The sequence below is a fragment of the Microtus oregoni genome, unplaced genomic scaffold (genome assembly GCF_018167655.1).
Source record: "Microtus oregoni isolate MIOR12 unplaced genomic scaffold, Mior012 000019F_ref0000042, whole genome shotgun sequence".
Classification (NCBI taxonomy): Eukaryota; Metazoa; Chordata; class Mammalia; order Rodentia; family Cricetidae; genus Microtus; species Microtus oregoni.
In genome coordinates this window covers 16577165-16584028 of record NW_024543078.1, presented here as the reverse complement: position 1 = coordinate 16584028, position 6864 = coordinate 16577165, and positions in this window count along the sequence as shown.

The window sequence follows — 6864 nt, the reverse complement described above, 5'->3', positions numbered from 1 at the left end:
CAAACCACAGAATATGCACACTTCTTGTCAGAAACCTTCAAAGTCAGGAAAACATAAAGAAATGTATTTTAAGCTCTGAAAATAAGTAACTGTCAACCGAGAAAATGATATCTTTAAGTTATCTTTCTAAATTGATAGAAAAATCAAAAACAAGGATATACTAAGCTATCTTATGACAACCAAACCAACACTGCAAAACAAACAAACAAAACCAAAAATATTATGGGGATACTGTACACACAAGACCAAGTACAGTGCTTTATTCATGAGAGTACAGAAAATAATAAATCTCATGTGATTAAAAGACCAGGGAAGGAAATAATGAACAATATTTCCTTTATAGTTTTGAAAATTATATTCAGATAAATGAACTAGTTGAAAATAAACTAGGTAGAGCAGAAGCTAAGGCTGTTGTGAGGGGCGCTAAGGCTGTTCTGAGGAACATTTATCTGGCTTTAACTTTAGGTGAACTCATTTGGTTTGCCAATGTGGCTATTTAATTTCTATATTATTCTGCGTCTACCCTGGTTTTCATGAATATGGGTCTCTAAAAGAAGTAAGTTACAATGTGACTTATACTAAATTATGCATATTAAAGTTGATAGATATTTTTGGAAACTTGAACAAATTTTAAAAAGAGAAAGTAACTTTTCCATAATTATAATTTGTATGAAGAAATATTGCTTCTATGCTATATATATATTTATTATATATAATACTTATATTAACAAATATCCATAGACTTTACATGTACTAGAATAAATACCACCTACAGAGTCCTAAACACTTGCATGATTTCATTCTTTTATCTGTTGTCTATCCCATCCTCTGGCATTTCGAGATACCAAATCTGACTCGTCTACCTTACAACACAATGTCTACTTCTCTGTGCCCTTTTCCTTTTACACTCTCCTTTCCTTTGGGCTAGTTATAAGATTTTAAGAAAAGAGATTAAAATGAATACTGCTTAGATAGATAGAGCCATTTTCATAAAATACTAATATTTTAATGATTATTTTCAAAGTCTCATTCATTTAGAATAGTTAATTAGCATATTATCATTTTGAAATAACTATATTTTCCATGTAGGTAGAGTTACTTTAATGTTGAAATGACAACTTAGAATGATTTTTGGATGGCATGTAACTACAAAAGATATTGTATATATTTGGATCTGTAAGCTTTGTATATTTATCTTAAATATTTTAGAAATTCCCTATCCATCAATCAAAGTAATACAAGCTCATGCAAAGACACCTTACTCCAAGTCTTTATTGAGTTCAATTCATACTGCACATGGCTGCAGTAATTATTGGTTGATAATTTTACAACATCATTTCTTGAATTTATTGTCCAATTGAAAATGTACACGATTAAGCCATCATCTCTATTGTGGACAAAATTCTAATAATACTCAACAATGATGTTCTACTTACATTTCACAAAACATTTTGAGAAACTGCTAATATAAAATAATATATAGAAGCTTGGTGTGTATAAAGAGCTAAACTATCTATGGATGAAAAAAGATATATGTGACTTTAAAATAATTATCATTCACATAACACATTTACATGTAAATATTGATTTCAAGCCCATTCAATTTTTTACTGATTTACTTTTAGAGTTGTAAGGAACCCCCAGCATCGTGAAGTGAGTTATGTGATGTGATGCATTTGTAAGATTAATCTACTATGGAAACAAAAAGGGAATGGGAATAACAGAAAAGGGAACAAAGGATCTTACACAAGTAAAAATTCATTTAACTTTATCATACTAAGATAAATCAAATCTTCAAAGATAATGAAACCATATCTTAACTACCAGATTGGTAGAGCTGAAAACGTTTAGTTTATTATCTGAATCATAGGAAAGTAGTTGCTCATAAATTGTCAGAGAATGAGCTAGTGTAAATTGTCAACATGTAATCTGGCAAAATTTATTGAAATTATAATTTAATATATACTTGATTTAAAAATTACAGAAGTACACACAGCCAGGACCCAGGTACCTGGTAGAAGTCTCCCCACATGGGCAGCCACTACCCATAGCATCTCTGACCACCGGAGCCTTGGCTGTGGCTGCCCCTGGAGAAGTGAGTGTCTGGGTTCACAGTTGGAGTACCCAACACTGTAAACCTTAGCCCCCAGAGTTACCCACCCCAACCCCCACCCAGCGAAGCCCTGGAGACCTGAACCTAGAGGTTCTACAATAAGAAGACCTAAGAAGCCTAACTCAGAAGCAGAATAAAACCTCTTTAAATATAACTTTCCGAAGAAGATAGAGACCCTTAAAGAGGAAATGAAAAATTCCCTTAAAGAAAAGGAGGAAAAGACAAACAAAAAATTGGAAAAAAAATCAATAAATCTATTTAAGAAAGCCAAGAAAACCAAGAAAAAGCAATCAAACAGATGAAGCAAACAGCTCAAACAGTTCAAGACTTGAAAGTTGAAATAGTCAATGAAGAAAACACAAACCAAGGGAATTCTGGAAATGGAAAATCTGGGTAAACGAATGGGAACTATAGGTGTAAGCATAACTAAGTCACTTTGGAAATTAGTATGGTGGGTTCTCGGAAAATTGGGAATTAATCTACCTCAAGACCCAGCAATGCCACTTGGGCATATAGCCAATGGAAGCAGATCCATACCACAAGGACATTTGCTCAACTATGTTTTTAGCAACATTATTCATAATAGCCAGAACCTGGAAACAACCTAGGTGACCCTCAACCAAAGAATGGATAAAGAAAATGTGGTATCCTTACACAATGGTGTACTACACAGTGTTAAAAAAAACAATGACATCTTGAAATCTGCATGCAAATGGATGCAACTAGAAAAAAAAAAAACAAAAAACATCCTGAGTGAGGTAACCCAGACCCAGAAAGACAGACATGGTATGTACCTACTCATAAGTGGATATTAGATGTAAAGCAAAGGATAACCTGGAGAAACTGTGGAACAAGAACCCTGAGAGACATATGGATCCCCCAGGAAAGGGGAAATAGACAAGATCTCCTGAGAAAATTGGGAGTGTAAGGAAGGGAGGAGGAAAGGTGGAAAGGAAAGGGGGAGTGGGGAGGAGAACATGAGGGAACAAGATGGTTGAGATAGGGAAAGAACAGAGAGGAAGAGCAAGGAAAGAAATATCTTGGTGTGGGAGCCATTATGGGGCTAGTGTGAAACCTGCCAAACAGGTTTCCAGGATTCCAGGAATCCACAGGGATGACCCTAGCTAAAATCATAAGTAATCATGGAGAGGGTGCCTGAACTGGCCTTCCCATGTAATCAGATTGATGACTACCTTAGTTATCATCATAGAACCTTCATCCAGCACCTGATAGAAGCAGATGCAGAGATCCACAACTAATCACTGGGCTAAATTTCTGGAGACCAGTCTAAGAGAGGGATGAGACATAATATGAGCAAAAGGATCAAGATCATGATGGGGATACCCATAGAAACAGCTGATCTGAGCTAGTGGGTGCTCACTGACTCTTGTCTGGCAGGGGGGAACCTGCATAGGACCAAACTAGATTCTTTAAATGTGAGTGACAGATGTGTGGTGGGAAGTCTTTGTGGCCACTGGCAGTGGAATCAGGATTTACCCTTACTGCTTGAACTGGCTTCTTGGTGCCCATTCTTTTTGGAGGGATACCTTGCTCAGCCTAAATATAAGGAAGGGCCTTGTTCCTGCCTCAAAGTGATGTGTCAGACTTTGTTGACTCCTGGTGGAAGGAGTGGGATAGGTATGTAAAATGAGAAAAGATAGTTTTAAATATAAATTAATTAATGTAATAAAAATTACAGAAGTAATGTAAACTTTGTGTGAATTATGTTTTAATTTTTGAAAGCAGAAAAAGTTAATAAGGTATCTTGAAAACAAATTCCATATTTCTTTAGAGAGCAAGAGATTGATGCATATTTACTAGTAAGCAAGAAACTCTTAACCTATTTTGTAAACAAGTCAAGTATGTGAACTCAGCTTTTTTCACTCCTCATTTATAAGTGTTTCATTGAGTCAGTAGATAATCTCAATTCTGATAGCATTTACATTTTTTAAAATGTTTGCAATTAACATTACTGTTAAGCAACTTGTTTGACATAGACAAATGTACCACTATTAAGGAATAAGTTAATTATATATACTTCCTTTGATCTCTTCAGTGCTGCTTTTTATACAGATCAGTATTTCACATAAATTTTAATATGAAAATGTAATATGCATGTATATGTAAATGGATGTTTCCTGTCCTGCCTGCCAGTTCTCAAATAAATAACTACTCAGAGGTTTATATTACTTATAAATGCTCAGCTGACAGCTCAGGCTTATCACTAACTAGCTCTTGCATTTAAATTAGCTTATTTCTATTAGCTACATTCCGCCCCGTGACTTGTGGCTTGCTATATTATATTCTACGTGTCCTGCTTGCTTGCGAGTTGGCTGGCATCTGCAGTGACTATCCTGACTCTGCCCTTTTCTCACAGGATTCTCCCTGTATTAGGCTGTCTTGCCTAACCTCTTTTTTCCCTGCTATTGGTCAATCAGCTTAATTATTAACAATGAGCACAGTTCACAGTATGTATAGAGCTTAATGTCTTTTAGACGTCTAATCCTGTTGTTATAAGCAAACCATTCATATCTTATTTGCCATTGTATTTCAAATCTGTTCATATTTGAATTTGTCTCTATATCTATAAACTGTTTTAAATCATTTGAAGGGGGAGATTTTATTTTCATGGGTGGTACTTATTCAAAAGAAGTTCATGTTTGTCGTTTTATCAGACATAAACAAATTGTTTTAATAAGTGTTTTGATTACACATACTTATCAGAAGTACGACTGCATCTGTCTCTCCACAGATTTGATAATACTGGCTTTTTATGGTTAAGAGCTTTAAGAATACTAAGAGAGTTATTGCTTTTTGTTCACAAAGATACTCAGAAGTTTTTTTTTCTATTTTGAAATAACAATATATAATAAAATCACTTTAAAATATTGAAACAAACTTTAATTTGCTTTGTTAGCTCAGCTAAATATAAAAGCTTTACAAAAATTAGCTATTTTCTTACTATAGACAATTTATGTTTTACAACTTCTGTCAACAGAGAGAAATAAATAATACTAAGTAGTAACCAAGTTATTAAGCAAAGGACTCTATAAAGAGCCAACATAGGATACCACCAAATCTTACTTATCTTTCAATTTACTTTCATGTTGCAAAGTATAATTTTATTGCTTCCTTACTTTATTCATAGAATATTTCATCACTGTGTATACAGATGACCTTTTCCCTAAATACAAAATGGGTTATTTTAAATTGCTATTATCATTTATTTATTTCTTAATCAAGGTTTGGCATATAGCCTTGTAGGGATGTAGTTCAAGGCTGGCCTTGAGATTTCCATCAACTTGATGCGAATTTTATGTGCTGGAATTGTAGGTGTGTCATAATGCCCACCTTAAAATTGTTTCTTTATTGCACTCTGATGCTACGCACTTATCTAATGACTAATTTTTAAGTGATTTTTAGTGTTGTTTTCTCTTTTTTCCTTCCTTCCTTCCTTCCTTCTTTCCTTCCTTCCGTCCTTCCTTCCGTCCTTCCTTCCTTCCTTCTTTCCTTCCTCCCTTTCTTCTTTCCTTTTTCCCTTCTTTCCTTTCTCTGTCCTATTTTTGGTGTTGTGTGTGTGTGTGTGTGTGTGTGTGTGTGTGTGTGTGTGTGCAAGTGTGGATGTGAGTGAGTATGCATGTTTGTAAGCATGTGGGTGTACATGACTGTGTGCATGTGTGTCTGTGTGTGTGCAGACAGAACTCAGGGATTGTAACTTAGTGGTTACAGTCTCAGCCCAATCCTTAGTAACGATATATAAACCTTTGCAACAAAATAAGTATAAATTCATAAAATATACATCAGTCCAATGAAAGGAAATACCACCTTGAAACTGTGTAAAAAGAAAAAAATGTAACGAAATACTTTTGGAATTACTGATAATCAGATTTGGTTTCTAATCTCTGTCTTTCTTCCATTTGAGACAGGTTCTCATGTGTGTCAGGGTAATCTTGAATTTGAGAAGTAGCTGAGAATTTTTTGAATTTCTGAGTCTGGAATTATCGATGTGTGTCACCCAGTGTTGGCGAATGTAGGCATCAGTCTCCAGATAAAGGTAATGCTCTACCCACTGACCAACAACTTTAGCTCCTTTATATTGGAGCTTTAGAATTATTATTATTATTAATTGAATCTTTGAGTAAATTGGATTGACTAACCTTAGGGAAACTTTCAAACTAGAGTCATTTCTTTCACTGATATTTTTTCTGTATCTTTCATTCTTCCCTCTATAATTGCTCTTTCCTAGTCCAGTGGACTTATTATTCTCTCCTTTGGTGCAGCCTCTATATTGTTGATGTTCCAGGAGTGCATCCCTGTGAATCAGTATGATAGATTCCAGGGTGATATGCATTTCTGAATTTTAGTTTTGGCTAGGTGTTAGTATTCTAGAGGAATTGCTTCTAGTTGTTCATCAAAAGAATATAGAATCATCAAAAGCCATCATTGTATTTGGCTTTCACTGGGTGTGGGGTCAGCTCTTTTCTTGGGTGAATCCTATTTGTTATATTATTCTTTGCTTTGCTGAGAAATATTTGCTTACCTTACGAGACCTGGATAGAGGTGGGCAGTCCTTGGGCTTCCCACAGGTCAGGGAACCCTGATTGCTCTTCGAGCAGATGGGGGGGGGGGGGGCTTGATCGGGGGAGGGGGAGGGAAATGGGAAGCGGTTGTGGGGATGAGGCAGAAATCCTTAATAAATAAATAAATTTAAAAAAAAAAGAAATATTTGCTTATAATCGAGACTGTCCTAT